General features: G+C 44.5%; 1 long non-coding RNA gene across 1 annotated transcript in view; it reads left to right on the top strand.

Moving 5' to 3' along the window:
• The first annotated feature begins 1,280 nt into the window (after nucleotides 1–1,280).
• The window catches only part of LOC137547060 (uncharacterized), a 257,817-nt gene continuing 242,963 nt past the window's right edge, over nucleotides 1,281–16,134 (top strand). The window contains exons 1-2 of the long non-coding RNA XR_011026454.1: nucleotides 1,281–1,609; nucleotides 10,046–10,182. This is a non-coding gene — a long non-coding RNA (uncharacterized lncRNA). The remainder of the gene's footprint in view (nucleotides 1,610–10,045; nucleotides 10,183–16,134) is intronic.

Below are 16,134 nucleotides of genomic sequence, written 5' to 3'. Positions count from 1 at the left end.
TGGAGGGAGTCCCTGCTCTTGCGTACAATTGGCCGCGTCCCGGTAGCAGCGATAGAGGCAGCAGAGGATGGCGGCGTGGGAGCGATCCAGGCTTATGGGGCTGGAGGAAGCCCCAGGTATGTATAAAAGCTTTTTCATTTTTTCAATGCTGTTCGTCTCTGGTTCCCTTTAAGTCCCTGCCTTCACTCCAGCACTCACAAAACATCTAGGGATGATGGGCAGATTCCACCAAGAGACAGATCTCTATCTGATCCAATCTAATCAGATAGAGATCTGTTGGCTGCCCATACACCAAAGGCCAATTCTTGATCGATTTCAGCATGAAATCTTTTAGGAAATGGCCTTGTGGCATTGCCCCACCGCCCCACCAGATGTTTTATGTGACCCCCCCCCCCCCCCTCCACCCAGTGCATTTATACTTCCAAGTGCCAGCACTGAATTCCTGCATTGGCGCGCCATGACTACTGCCGTCTAGCACGTGTGTGACACACACCCCATGTCTATATGCCGGTTGTCATTGTGGGGCACATCTGTGGAAGTACAGTGCAGACACTGAGGGGACAGGTAAAGTATGAGCACCAGGGGGTACATAAAACATTTGGAGGGACATCGGCCAGGGGGTCTCTGTCACATTTGTCATTCATGTTTATCGCATGCTGTTACCGCCACGCACTCAATTAACCACGTTGACTCGAGATTTCCCTGCATGCCTAATCAATACATTCAACCAATTTCAGCCTCAATTTGGTCGTACTGTTGATTGGTCATGCACTTGGCGGCACCGATTTTATCCAATTCAAACATAATTAACAAAATTGGATGATCGATTGTCCACCAAGTTGACAGATGTATGGCCACCTGCAGTCAGCTCCACCTCCACACACACCAAACCCCAAGAAATATTAATACATCACTAATCATATTATGCATATACAGTACACAATTCCAGGGCTCTGCCACCTTGCATGTGAAGTCAGTAGGCAGACATTACTACATACTCTACACCTACAGCAGCACACAGGCTTCTTCTTCCTTATCTATAATGTTTCACATCCATCCTCCACCATGCTCTGTGTTCCCCAATAATAACGATAGTGCACAGCAGCTACTGGGGCAATAATGATAGGCCAAAGCTATATACCTGCATGGTAAGGTAAATGGGATCTGGTCACGTGTGCCTGCATGCAGCACCGCGTCAGCGGTGACATGCCCATTATGACGTCAGACATCATACCTTCCCCGAGGATCTGCTCCTCGCAGACTCGGCGCCGGTAGCAGAGAGCTCGAGCTCGCACACTCGGCGGCGGGAGCAGAGAGAGGACTGACGTGTTCCTAAGTCGGCAGCTACCTCAGCCCTATACGTCGATTCCACTAACTAGAAGGAGAGAGCGGCTGTCACTGCTCACACCCGGAGCTCCCCCTTGTGGCTGGCAGCTAGAAGGAGAGAGCGGGTCTGAACACTGATCACACCCGGAGCTCCCCCTTGTGGCTGGCAGCTAGAAGGAGAGAGCGGCTGTCTGAACACTGATCCACTGATCACACCCGGAGCTCCCCCTTGTGGCTGTAGCGGCAATAGCAGGATGGAGGCAAAACATTGAAGGAGATTTCTGTGAGTAAAAATGAACCTAGTTCTGACCGGGGCAGGTTTTAGATTACATTTATCCCAGGTCCCTAATCTCGCCCTCCCAGTATAGGCAGCGGGATGTATTCACTCCCTCCCCAGTATAGGTCACCACATGACCCCTGCACACTATAGACAGCCAGAGCTCAGCCCCACACCCATCTTGTAAATGCCGCAACGTAAAAGTGTCCTGCATATCCTTTACCCTCTGGCCTATACATTGTATACATATTTAATAGTGTTTGCAGTGAGTGTGCTGATGTTGCTCACGTGCTGCTGCTTTGTGCTGCAGCTGCATTTTACAATTAAATTATAAGCTGCCATTATTTGGTGCATTTGGAAGTAGCGTAGTTCATTTGCAGCGCGCAGTTTCTGCACATACTGGGGTACTAATGATAGGCCAAAGCTATACACTTCCATGGTAAGGTATTGGTAAGGCGTACGTTAAAAAGGGGCGCTGGGAAAAAAAGGGCGCCGGGTTTTTAACGATAAGCATGGATAACGTTTAAAAATGTATTGTACTGTATTTCGTTTAAAATTAATGTTTTATAAAGTTATAAATCATTAAATAATGTGCATTAAATCGGCAATTGTAAAAACGTTAATCTTTCGTTTAAATAGTGAAACGTATAATAACGTTTAAAAAAAAAAAATTACTAAGTAACCCTCCCTGTACCTACCCCTAACCCCTAGACCCCCCTGTTGATGCCTAAACCTAAGACCCCCCCTGTTGGTGCCTAAGTAACCCTCCCTGTACCTACCCCTAACCCCTAGACCCCCCTGTTAGTGCCTAAACCTAAGACCCCCCTGTTGGTGCCTAAACCTAAGACCCCCCTGTTAGTGCCTAAACCTAAGACCCCCCTGTTGGTGCCTAAACCTAAGACCCCCTGTTGGTGCCTAAACCTAAGACCCCCCTGTTGGTGCCTAAACCTAAGACCCCCCTGTTGGTGCCTAAACCTAAGACCCCCTGTTGGTGCCTAAACCTAAGACCCCCCTGTTGGTGCCTAAACCTAAGACCCCCCTTTTGGTGCCTAAACCTAAGACCCCCTGTTGGTGCCTAAACCTAAGACCCCCCTGTTGGTGCCTAAACCTAAGACCCCCCTGTTGGTGCCTAAACCTAAGACCCCCCTGTTGGTGCCTAAACCTAAGACCCCCCTGTTGGTGCCTAAACCTAAGACCCCCCTGTTGGTGCCTAAACCTAAGACCCCCCTGTTGGTTTTTTCGTTTAAAAATAATGTAAAAAAAAAAAAAAAAAAATGTACTGTTTTTCGTTTAAAAATAATGTTTGAAAAAAAATATTGTACTGTTTTTCGTTTAAAAATAATATTTAAAAATGTATAAATCATTAAATAATGTGTAATCATGAGAAGCAGTAATAAAACATTAAATCTCCGGGCGCCGCTTTTAAAACGTTATTTTTCTCCGGCGCCCTTTTTTCCTATCGGGCGCCCATTAAACGATATTTATTATAGGAGTGAATGGCGGCGCCCGATTTGTCCACTAGCCTCAGGCGCCCGAATTTACTGTTACCATTGGTAAGGTATTTGTGTTGTGGTCACGTGTGGTTGCATGCGGTCACCTGTCACTGCTTGCGCTGTACTCAGCGGTGACACGCCCATGACATGACGTCATAGTCAGACATAGTCACCCCGAGGATCCACTTCTCGCAGATTCGGCAGTAGACTGGATAGAAGCTACTCCAGCCCCGTACCTCCAGTAACCAGAAGTGAAAGAGATCGGCTTTCCGAGCAGTAATCATACCCGGAGCTCCCCCTTGTGGCTGGTAGCGGGAATGGCAGGATGGAGGCACAGAATGGGAGTCATTACTGCAAGTAAAAGTACGTTCATTACGCATGCCCTGGCCTTGATTGTGCACCTGTTGCCAGGTACGCTTTGTGATGTCACGCTCATGCGCAGAGCATGCCCAGCCACAGGCGCACAATCTAGGACTCTAACCAAGCATGCGTACTAATTAACGCATCCCCGGCCCAGGGCATACGTACTACTGCAGGTCATTGTGACCTGGAAGTAGTACAGGGGCCAGGCTGCCCATAGCTTCGCGGTGAGCAGTTTGCAGAACTGCTCGCAACATCACTACTTGTAAATGCAGTAGCGCAAAGGTGCCATAATTATTATCCTTTCCCCTCGGTCCTTGTAATTGTGTATATTTTTATAGTATGTACACTTAATGTGCTGATGTCTGCTCATGTGTTACTGCTTTGTGCTGCAGCAGCATTTTACAATTAAATTATAAACTTCAATTTTTTGGGTGGGTGCATTTGGAAGTAGCTTATTTTGTTCGCAGCACGCAGTTTTAAAGTTAAGAATTTCTAGTTTCTACAGCCCCCCAAAAATGTCACAAGGTGGTGGCTGCAGGACATGTGACAGTGGTACCCTGGAGAGCACAGTGTTATGTCCAGTCTGTGGACAGGAAATACCATCTGCTGACATTAAAGCCCATCTTGATGAATGCTAGAATAAAAAGCCTATTGGGGTGTTGCCTAAGAAGAGGCGCCTTTTTCCCATGATGCTGAAGGGTAGATGCATACCTCCCAACATTTTGAGATGAGAAAGAGGGACACTTAAGCCACGCCCCTGCCACACCCTTATCACGCCCCCGTCACAACCCTAGTCATGCATACCATAAAGATTTCCTAAGAAAAATATGTGGTTTTATAATACAAACCACACTGGTCCTTTCTATCCCGGTTCATTTGCCTTCATATTAACAATTTTAAATTAGTAATATATCAATTTAAAGTATCTCCCCAGTATATGCAGCCAGGTGTATAGGTGCCCCCAGTATATGCAGCCAGGTGTATAGGTGCCCCCAGTATATGCAGCCAGGTGTATAGGTGCCCCCAGTATATGCAGCCAGGTGTATAGGTGCCCCCAGTATATGCAGCCAGGTGTATAGGTGCCCCCAAGTATATGCAGCCAGGTGTATAGGTGCCCCCAGTATATGTAGCCAGGTGTATAGGTGCCCCCAATATATGCAGCCAGGTGTATAGGTGCCCCCAGTATATGCAGCCAGGTGTATAGGTGCCCCCAGTATATGCAGCCAGGTGTATAGGTGTCCCAGTATATGCAGACAGGTGTATAGGTGCCCCCAGTATATGCAACCAGGTGTATAGGTGCCCCCAGTATATGCAGCCAGGTGTATAGGTGCCCCCAGTATATGCAGCCAGGTGTATAGGTGCCCCCAGTATATGCAGCCAGGTGTATAGGTGCCCCCAGTATATGTAGCCAGGTGTATAGGTGCCCCCAGTATAGCCAGGTGTATAGGTGCCCCCAGGAAGGGGGGCAGCCAGTGAAAGGGAGCTGGTGGCAAAGCGGCGGAGAAGGGGGGAAGTCTCCCCCCCCCCCTTCCGTCACCTTGGTGCTCCCTTTCCTGGCTCTCCCTTGCGGATCAATGTGTCCCCTCTAATGGCGCAGCGGCTGACAGCAGGCGCGGAGGACTTACCGATGTCCTTCCAGCCGGCAGAGGGAGCTGTGATCTGTGCGCCGCTAGTCTGGTCTTGAGTAGACCAGACTTGCGGCGCACAGATCACAGCTCTCTCCGGCGGCTGCGTAACAGCGGTAAGTCCTCCCCGCCCGCTGTCAGCCGCTGCGCCATTAGAGGGGACACATTAATCCGGAAGGGAGAGCCAGGAAAGGGAGCACCAAGGTGAGGGAAGGGGGGGGGGGACTTCCCCCCTTCTCCGCCGCTTTGCCACCAGCTCCCTTTCACTGGCTGCCTCCTTTCCTGCGCAAACAGTCCGCCCCTCCGTCTGACCCCCCAGCCAGCCGGGCCACTGGGGTGTCATAGCGGGAGAGCCCTCCCAAATCGTGCCAGTCCCGACGAAAACGGGACGGTTGGGGACTATGGGTAGATGGTCTGCCTCTCAAAAAAGGCCCTGGGCTTAAAGGAATATTGTAAGGGTAAAAATAAAAAAAAGTATTTAACTTACCTGGGGCTTCTGTCCCCCGCAGATGTCCTGTGCCTGCGTCGGGACAAAGCGATCCTCTGGTTTCCTGCCATGGCTCACTTCCGAATATTGTGACTGCTGTCTTCATCAGGAGCTTCCGGCGCAGTACTGTACTGCGCAGGAAGCTCCCGGTGACATCTGCGGGAGTGAGGACGCGCACGACCAGGGCCATGCAGGCACAGTAGTTTACGACATTAAAATTGCAAAATCTGGAAGTGAGCCGCAGCAGAAGACTAGAGTATCTTTTTGTCCTGGCGTGGGAACAGGACAGCTGTGCAGGGCCAGCAGAAGCCCCAAGTAACACTTCCGCTTGTGATCACGGTCCTGTCACCATGCAGGTGCCCAAAGTGCCTGCTATTGTGACTTGCTGCCAGTACAGGGCTCTTTTCCACAGACGGCTGAACTGCTCATTTGTCTGGTACTTAAGCATCCTGTCTACCACCCACGACTGCTTTTCAGGGCTGTCTGCTGCCTATGCCGTGCATTACCATGCACCCGGCTGGTGGACAGTAGCAGCTGACAGGAGGGGAATTCACCACCTGGCTGAAGTTCTGGAGAAGAGGCCTTAAAGGAGTTGTCCGGCAAAAATAAATAAAATAAGCGCTACTTACCAGGGTCTTCCTCCAGCCCCTGCGCAGTCCGCTCCAGCCCACGTGACGGTGATTGACAGCGCCGATCGCGCAGGTGCAGTACAGAGCGACCTCCAGGTCGCTCTGACATCATCGCGGGGGACCGGGTCGAAGCTCCGGCAAATGGCTGAAGGGAGAGCTGCGGCGAGGGACGTGCTGGGAGGTTGGGGCTGGAGGAAGCCCCTGGTAAGTAGCGCTTATTTTATTTATTTTTGCCGGACAACTCCTTTAAAGTAAACCCGAGGTGAGAGTGATATGGAGGCTGACATATTTATTACCCTGATCCTCTGCCTCTATAACATTTAGCCATTGACCCTGAACAAGCATGCAGCAGATCAGGTGTTTCTGACATTGTCAGATCTGACAAGATTAGCTGCATGCTTGTTTCTGGTGTTATTCAGACACTACTGCAGCCAAATAGATCAGTAAGGCTGCCGGGCAGCTAGTATTGTTTAAAAGGAAATTAATATGGCAGGCTCTATATCACTCTCACCTTGGGTTCACTTTAAAGGATACCCGAAGTGACATGTGACATGAGATAAACATAGGTATGTACAGTGCCAAGCACACTAATAACTATGCTGTGTTTCTTTTATTCTTTCTCTGCCTGAAAGAGTTAAATATCAGGTATGTAAGTGGCTGACTCAGTCATGACAGGAAGTGACTACAGTGTGACCGTCACTGATAAGAAATTCCTAGCTATAAAACACTTCCCTAGCAGAAAATGGCGTCTGAGAGCAGGAAAGAGATAACAGGGTCAATAGTTCATAGATTTTTAGCTCTGGCAATAAAACAGTTAAAACTTAAAAAGTAGCTTTAAACATAAAATAAAACTGTGGAAAATCTTAAAAGTCATTTTTAGGAGAAGGAAGATAGATACAATCATTTATTTCATTAGTATATTTTCGCTTCGGGTGTCCTTTAAACATTTCACCCCATGGGTGTTTTTCACTTTATGCATCAGAGCAATTTTCACCTCCCATTTATTCGCCAATAACTATCACTAATTATCATGATGAATTGATCTATATCTTGTTTTTTCCACCACCAATTAGGCTTTCTTTTGGTGGGACATTTTGCTAAGAATTATTTTTTTCTAAATTCATTTTAACAGGAAGATTAAGAAAATAATGGAAAAATCAGTATTTCTCAGTTTTCGGCCATTATAGCTTTAAAATAATACATGCTACCATAATTAAAACCTTTGTGTTTTATTTGCCCATTTGTCCCAGTTTTTACACCATTTCAATTATGTAACTATCACAATGTATGTCACCAATATTTTTTTTGGAAATAAAGGTGCATTTTTTCAGTTTTACGTCCATCATTATTTACAAGTAGAGATGTGGCGATTGGTTCCCGAACCGTTCGCCAGCGAACATCTCTGCATCACTGGGCCCTGTACTACTTCCGGGTCGCTATGACCCGGAGTAGTACGCCTGCGCTGGCCCACCGATGCGCGTCCTAGAACGCGCTCCTGTTGCCGGGCACTTTCTGCGCATGTGCGTGCTAGTGATGGGAATTCCGGCTCTTCTCGGAGAATTGGCTCTTCTGAATCGGCTCCCCATTAAAGAGCCAGCTCTTACGGCTCTGAATCGGCTATTCATTAAATATCAGTAGACACCGCTCAGAATCGGAGTAAAAGCCCCGCCCCGTCTCCATGACAACTCCAGACTGCTTCTCTGACTGGGTTAATCCCTCCTGCTACTGCTCTCCTCCGCTCCATACACTCCTACAAGCTGCAAGAGGGGGACTACATCTCCCAGCATGCCTCAGCGCCGTTTATTACCTAGCAAATCAGAGCTGTGTGGGGCGGCTGAGGCATCGGCTCTTTCAAAACTGAGAACCGGCTCTTGTCGTTCGCAGCAAAGAGCCGGCTCGTTCGCGAGCGACCCATCACTAGTGCGTGCCGTCATGAATGATGTCACACTCATGCGCAGAGAGTGCCCGGCAACAGGAGCGCGATATAGGCCTCGCACTGCCGGGCCAGCGCAGGCGTACTACTCCGGGTCATAGCGACCCGGAAGTAGTACAGGGCCCACAGAGATGCGAATGGATCGGGCCATCTCTATTTACAAGCTTATAATTTTAAAAAATGTTCGCAATATACCCTCTTCACATGCATATTAAAAAAGTTCAGACCCTTAGGTAACTTTATTTTTTTTATTGTAATTTTTTTTTCAGTAAAAATGTTATTTGGGTAACTTTTGGTGTGGGAGGTAAACAGTTAATTTTACATTTAAAAATGTGGGTTTATTTTATTAAAAAGATTTAGTTTTACTATTTGGCCACAAGATGGCCACAGTGAAATTTAATTTAATTTAAATTTTTTTTTTGCTCTGGAAGCGAAGTGCTGGAAACCTTCTTTTTTTTTGTCAGAAAGACCACGGCCTTTGATAAGAAGCTGTCGGTTTTTCTGCCGGAGACTTAGATCAATGAAAGGGTACTATGTTCCCATTCATTGATTACTGGGGGGTGGCGCACGCGGGAGCACGCAGACGCACTCAACAGCAAGGCAGCAGCCACCTGGACATGACAATCATGTCCAGGTGGCAGGAATGGTTAAGGCGACCACCAATGATACAATTTGCTGAGAGATCGTTTACAAGTAATTCTTCATAAGAACGATCGGAAAATTATTGTTTGGAACCACCAATGGACAAAAAACTCGTAACCAATCTGATCAGATTTCATTAATGTAATCATATTGATGAAATCTGATCAGATTGGTTAATAGATTTTTTTCCACTAGTGGTCATGAACAACCGTTTCCGAACAATCGTAAATGGTAATTTGTAACTACTAAAGGAAAATAATCTCCTAACCAATCACATTAATAAAACCAATCCGATTTTTGGATCAATCCCATCAATCTGATCCGATTGGTTTGGAGATTTTTGTCTATTAGTGGGCGCAAATGGTCATTTCTGATCGTTCATATGAAGAATCTTTTGAAAATTGTATTGTTAGTGGCCACCTTTAGTATTAATTAACCTGTCACTACTCAAATCCATGATGTGGGCACTTTAGTTAAGTAACAGGTGTACATTATATGTAATCCCCGCTCCATACCCTCATACCATGTGACTTTGGGGTGTATGCAAGAAACTGTGTTAAAGTGGACCCAAATGAAAAATACAAGACTTCAGAAATAAAATCTATTTTCTAAAGTATAATAATAAATAGCAGCCTTTTTTCAGCTGCATGATGACAAATATAAAATAATTTACATTTATTGGAAGAACCCCGTTTCATATTGCCAGGACAGAATCCGGAAAACTGGTGGAGTAGGTGGTGTCCGGCAAAGGAGGAATTGCTAATGGCTGCCACCTGTATAACCCTAGTTATGAAAAGAGAAGGGTGAAAAGCATGCACTGAAATGCTCATAGGCTTGAAGGAGTGTTTATTTATCTTTGTATGTGTCAGTGGTGCAACTAAATATTTTGAATTAAAAATTGTTTGGTTTGGGTTCGCTTTAAGCAGTATTTCATGCCTAAGGTTTTTGCATGAGGAGTAGTGACTAATGCATTGCGTGTAATGTATTGCATTCTGCTCTACTAATCGTGCGGCAAAACTTTATGCACATCATCTTGCTTAATGCAATTTATTGCGCACGCCCTTTTGAGTTTAGTTTTAGGCTGCAGGGTACCAGAGGATTGGTGTGTCCCGACGTGGGCACAGGACTTCTGCAGGGGGCTGGTGGAAGCCCCAGGTAAGTGAAACTTTTTTTCTTCTACTCGGTTAAGGTTCACTTTAATGTGCCCATACACATGTCAATCTGCCACCAAATCGACCATCAGCCTGATTTCTCTTCTGCTTGATTTCAGATCGAATATGTTCTGAAAGGATTCTATTGCCTGCCCACTCACTGCAGACAGATTTCAAAAAGAAACACCAGTGTGGCGAGGAACAGGAGCTCGCGGTGAGGTCACTGGAGGAGGCCAGGAGTCACGCCGGCGGACAGGTGAGACTTTAACACTTTTGTTTCTTAAAAAGGAGAAAACACTGCTTAGGTTCCATTAATGCATATTTGTTTTATACACTTTAATGCAAAACAACGAGAGAAATAGGTGTTGCTGAATGTTTAATACGGACGTGGGGGCTGCGTGTGGAACGGGAGGTGAGCTGATGTACATGTAAGGGGTGGTTATACACAGAAGTGGGGCTTCACATGGAAGGTTAGTCAAAATAAAGTTGGCTTAGAAGAGTACAAAGTATGAATTTGGTATTAGGTGGCACCTTCTCACCCTGGCAATCACTAAGAGCCACTGTACACTGCACGGATGAAAAACTGATCCATCAAACAGATCATTTTTATTGGGCATCAGTTTTTCATCCATGATTTCCATTCCATTACCGATCGGTCGATGCATTTCTCAATCTGGAATTAATAGTTGACTCCCTATATTTGCAATCCACTCAGCAGAACGGACTGAACACATCCTTTTCAAACAGACTGAGGATCCGTTCGCATCCGTTGGGATACCTTCCTAAAACAGACCATTTTTGTGTACAGTGTGAACCGGCCTATAGGATTTAGTCCTAATGGTGCCTTCATTTTTCTACCTCTTAGCAGACTCTAAAGGTGGCTTTGATTCTGTCATTTCATCAAATCAAATGTGCTCCAGTATGTCTAACCAATGAAAAGTTGCTGATATCATGTTGACCACCTTAGTCAATTGAGCAGGATTCAAGATTTCGGTCATTCACACAGGAATTGGCTACTTTTCACATACCGTTTGATTGACTCTGTATCGATTTTTGCATTCAGAGCATGGAGGTACAATATCGGTCAGATTGATTTGTGAAAGTGAATCACATAGGCTATCCCTTGTACTGTGTGGGCTACTAGGCGATCGACTTTCGATCAACCACACTGAAGTTGATCTCCAATAAAGGCGATTGCTTTGTCGACTGAATCAGAATCGCTAGATATATGGATACCTTAAGGCTTCTTTTACACAAGCTCAACTCATAATCCTGTAAAAATTACCAGTTTGTTCAGAGAATTTTACGAAAAATTATACACCAATAATAGATCTTCCACCCCTGATGCAATACAAGATTTCCTAAGCCAGATCAAGCTCCCTCAATTATCACAGCAACAACTAGAGCTCATGAATGAACCCTTTACTCTAGCAGAACTAACTAAAACTATCAACAATTTAAAACCCCTGAAAGCACCAGGCCCTGATGGTCTAACAGGCCAATACTATAAGACTTTTCAAGGAATATTAGCTCCCCAGTTATTGACATATCTATCTTCGATCAGAGATGGCAAACCAATATCCCAGCTATCTAACAATGCTACGATCACAGTTATACCAAAAGAGGGAAGAGACCATACGTTATGTAAAAACTATAGGCCCATATCCCTCATTAATATCGATCACAAAATCATGACTAAAATGCTGGCGGACAGATTGAACACCTTTCTTCCATGTCTAATCAAAACGGATCAAGTCGGATTTGTGAAATCTAGACAAGGTACAGATAATATAAGAAAGTTTTGCAATCTCACCCACACAGCTAACCTTAAGAAACTTCCTATGCTGCTGCTTGCAGTAGACATAGAGAAGGTTCTCGACTCGCTAAATTGGGACTTTCTTTACGCAGTGTTAGAAAAATTTGGTTTCAGATGTCCCTTTCTCCAAATCCTTAATATCTTATATTGTAAACCGACGGCCTCTATACTTTCATCAGGCTGTTTCCTCGCCCCCTTTCTTATTAAAAGAGGGACCAGACAGGGGTGCCCTTTATCCCCTGCCCTATTCATCCTAGCTTTCGAAACATTATTAGAGGCTATAAGATCCAATAATTCCATAAAAGGAGTTCAAATAGGTCCCTATATATATATATATGTAACGCATTCGCAGACGATCTATTGTTGACCCTCTCCAAACCAATCATATCACTACCAATGTACTCAAATTACTTAAATCTTTCGGCCTAGCCTCAGGTCTTAAAGGAAACCAGGAAAAGACAGAAGCCTCACCAATTAACATTTCTCCCGAACTGGAAACTCAACTCAAGAAAAATTTCCAATTTATATGGAAAAGTAAAAGCCTGAAGTATTTAGGTTTTCAAATATCTAACTCAATTAAAACTCTTTACGAGCAGAATTACTTATCTCTTTTCAAAACCCTCAAACTCAAATTGGTCTCATGGGGGAAACTGAATCTCTCATGGATGGGAAGAATCACATCTACTAAAATGATCATACTCCCCAAATTACTATATTTCTTTAGATCGCTACCTATAGAAGTCCCTACTTCACAACTCCAAGACCTACAAAGAAATATTTTTAAATTGATCTGGGGTAACAAGAAGTCTCGCATTGCATTAGGTATTATATATAAACACAGATTGGAAGGGGGAATGGGAGTCCTCAATATAACAAAATTTTTCCAAGCGGCTAGAATATCTCAACTATTAAACCCCTCCTGTAAAACTCATTCTTCTCAATGGAGGGACTTTGAAAACTACATTATCTCTCCTTTTCAACTACAAGATATAATTTGGGCTAGGGAAATGCCTAAATCCATCTTATGTTCAAATATCCCTTATATATCTTACTCCTTTAAACTATGGAATATCTTGAGATTTAAATATAGACTTCTCTCTACAGAGCCCCCCTTAGCTCCTATCACAGGAAACCCAGACTTTGTACCAGGACTAAATCCCCGCATTTTTTCATGGTGGACCACCAACAATTTTTTCACCTTTTATGATATTCTAAGGATAGGGAAAGGTGATATACAGACAGTTATAAAACCCCCTCCCTCAGAAATCTTTCGATCTATACAATTACAACACTTTAGATCCCAACATTGGAAAAACAACTTTGTTCCACCATTGACAGAAATAGAAAAAATAATGAGCCGGGAAGAAGAATTCACAAAATCGATTTCAATAATATACAAGCTTCTCAATACAATAACTCCCACATCTAAGAGGCCTTATCAAATTAACTGGGAGAAAGATCTAGGCCATGAAATCTCGGATTCTCAATGGTCAACAATCTGGGAAAGAACTTCCAAATGTTCAAATAATGTATCAATGACGGAAACTTCTGTTAAACTTAAGTTTCGCACATATTTAACTCCTTCTAGAATTAATAAATATAAACCTCACATTTCTAATTTATGTTTCCTAGGGTGTCTAGACATTGGAGACTTTTTTCACACTTGGTGGTCTTGCCCTATGATACATTCACTCTGGTCAAAGATTTCTGAGCTGTCAAGGGAATTTTGGGATAAAGCTGCTACCCCTAACCCTCTAACAGCTTTACTGAACCTAAAGATTGACAAACTTTCCCGGTTAGAAAACACTTTATTCACTAAAATATTGGTGGCCACTAGACTCCACATTGCCCAAGCTTGGCTAACCAATGAACTGTCCTGGGACAAAGTTATACAAAAAATTAATTATATCTGTTTAAACGAATTTATATGGGCTCTGACTATAGGAGACACAGCACCTTTTCTTTCAATATGGGAACCTTGGCTAACCTCAGATTATGGCAAACATATACAAACAATTTTGAGTAAATGTTAATCTGACATGAGTATGTTAAGAAAAGTGCATTAAGCTGATACTGCAAGCTTTCTCATAGGGGACGTGATCTCCCATACTTCCTCTATGTAAGGTATACAACATCTTTGGATACACAAATTCTCACTTCTACGTATACCTGTTTCTCATTCTTTGTTCTGTTTTGTTTTGTTTTGTGTTGTCTTTAAACTACTACATATGGTTATGACATCTTCATGAAACTGGGCCCTTTGTTATACTCATATCTCTATTCTAGCATAATATTACTATGTGTAAGACTGCAAGAATGATAGGGACTCTCAATTGTTTTGTTTATTGCACTATTTGCTGTTGCTGTTATCAGTTATAATTCATTGTGATGTTTCTATTTATTTTCTCAATAAACATCTTTTGAAAGTAAAAAAAACCAAAACATTGGTTCTTAGTTTTCCTGTGCAGAACACACACAGACACAGACAAGTGTGCTCCCTGCCTTAAAGGGAACCTGAACTGAAAGGAACAAAAAATAGTTTCACTTACCTGTGGCTTCTACCAGCTCCCTGCAGCCGCCCTGTTCATGTGCCATCATGGAACGATTGTCCGGTCGCCTGCAGCGGCTGAGTTTCGATTTTGGCGAATGGGCCAGTCAATGGCCGTGGGGCCCTAGACCAGGCATTGGCAAACTCGGCCCTCCAGCTGTTACGGAACTACAAGTCCCACAATGCATTTGTCTTTATGAGTCATGACTGTGGCTGTCAGACTCCTGCAATGCATTGTGGGACTTGTAGTTCCGTAACAGCTTGGGGGCCGAGTTTGCCCATGCTTGCCCTAGACGCACGCGTCCTCGATCACGCTCCCATAGTTGGGATTGTCCTGTGCGTGTGCAGTATGAGATTTTCTCATACTGCTGCTGTCGAAGAGACATCTGCTAATGAGTGTCCATTACTGCTGCTGGCATAGTGGCAGCTGCTAATCAGTGGCTGTTAGTGATGCCACAACTGTTCACTGGTGAACAGTTCTCCATGTAGCTACTTCTTGGTTGGCAAGGTCAGTGAGTAGTGTGCAGGTGCTTGTCCTTGCTGAAATAGGACATCGTTGGTACATTTGTAGGAGACCAAAGTTAACGTCGATACACAGGTGTTATTCACAGAACAATATCATTAGATCTGTCATATTCTTCACTGAACACTATCGGTGAAAATCAACATCACACTCTAACTTTATCGTGATACTAATGAAAACGTTTTGCAAGTTTTGTGCAAAGTGGCTTAAAAAAACCTTAGTAAAAAAGAACAAACTGGCATCATTTGATTTTTGTGCATAAAGATATCTTCTATAAATAGGCCTGTATGGGTAAATTGCATTCTATGACCTGCCACCATAAGAGACCTGTAAATCCATAAAATATACATATTGCTAACTGTCTTTTCCCAGATGTAGATTGCTTGATGTTTATTCCTGAATAACATAAATGTATGTGTTTGGTATGATATAATTTACACTGCAATGTTATACTTTGTGAAAGGGGGACTATGCATGGGCCCCAAACAATTGTCCTCTTACTCACAGGTCATGGGATACCAGTAAATGCATTTTCACATGAAGTGCAGCTTTTGTGAAATTATTACTGCTCTTTCACATGGCTGTAGTCCAAAGTTTGCACTGCCTTGGATGATTATTGTAGTAATTCTTTGCTTTGTGACACGCATGAGTACTGTCGCCTGTAGCAATCAGGCCTCCAGACCAGTGATGTGTTCTGTTGCAAAGCGGAGGAATGGTGCATGAGGGAGCAACACTAAACTGGAGGCATAAGTAACTTGTACATTATACTTGGCCAGTGCTTATGCAAGATAATTCATCAGTCCAGATCTCTTGCTGATGCATGAGGGAGGTCGGGCCCCAATAAACACACTTGGGAGAGGCATTGGCTATCATTCATAAAGGAGCTGTCGGTACAGGGAATCAGTGCGGGAAAACACCGCTGCCGGTGTTTTAGACTTCTGGGTGGGAATTCATAAAAAAACATCTAGGTGCGGTGGCAGTGCGGAGATTCCCCGAACTAGGCAGGCGGTAGGCTGGCGGTAGGCAGGCGGAGACACGGAAGCTGCCGAGTTGATACATTTCTCTGTGTTCCGCTCTGCTGCAGCTGCCTGGGAGGTCTGTGTGTCTCCATTCACTTCCATTGGTATCGCCACATCACAGGGAGCGGTACTTCCCGACCTCTCACCGCTTGCGGTGATCTTTATGAATAAACATTTTGCTACATTTGTTCCGATAATCACCGCACAAGGCGGTGATTTATCACTCTGCAGGAAACAAAGCAAGCGCTCACCAATATGGGCCGCATCTGAATGACTCACCACCTCATATGCACCGCTTAAAT

Source organism: Hyperolius riggenbachi, chromosome 2 (genome assembly GCF_040937935.1).
Source record: "Hyperolius riggenbachi isolate aHypRig1 chromosome 2, aHypRig1.pri, whole genome shotgun sequence".
NCBI lineage: Eukaryota > Metazoa > Chordata > Amphibia > Anura > Hyperoliidae > Hyperolius > Hyperolius riggenbachi.
This window is presented reverse-complemented; position numbering and strand designations above follow the sequence as displayed.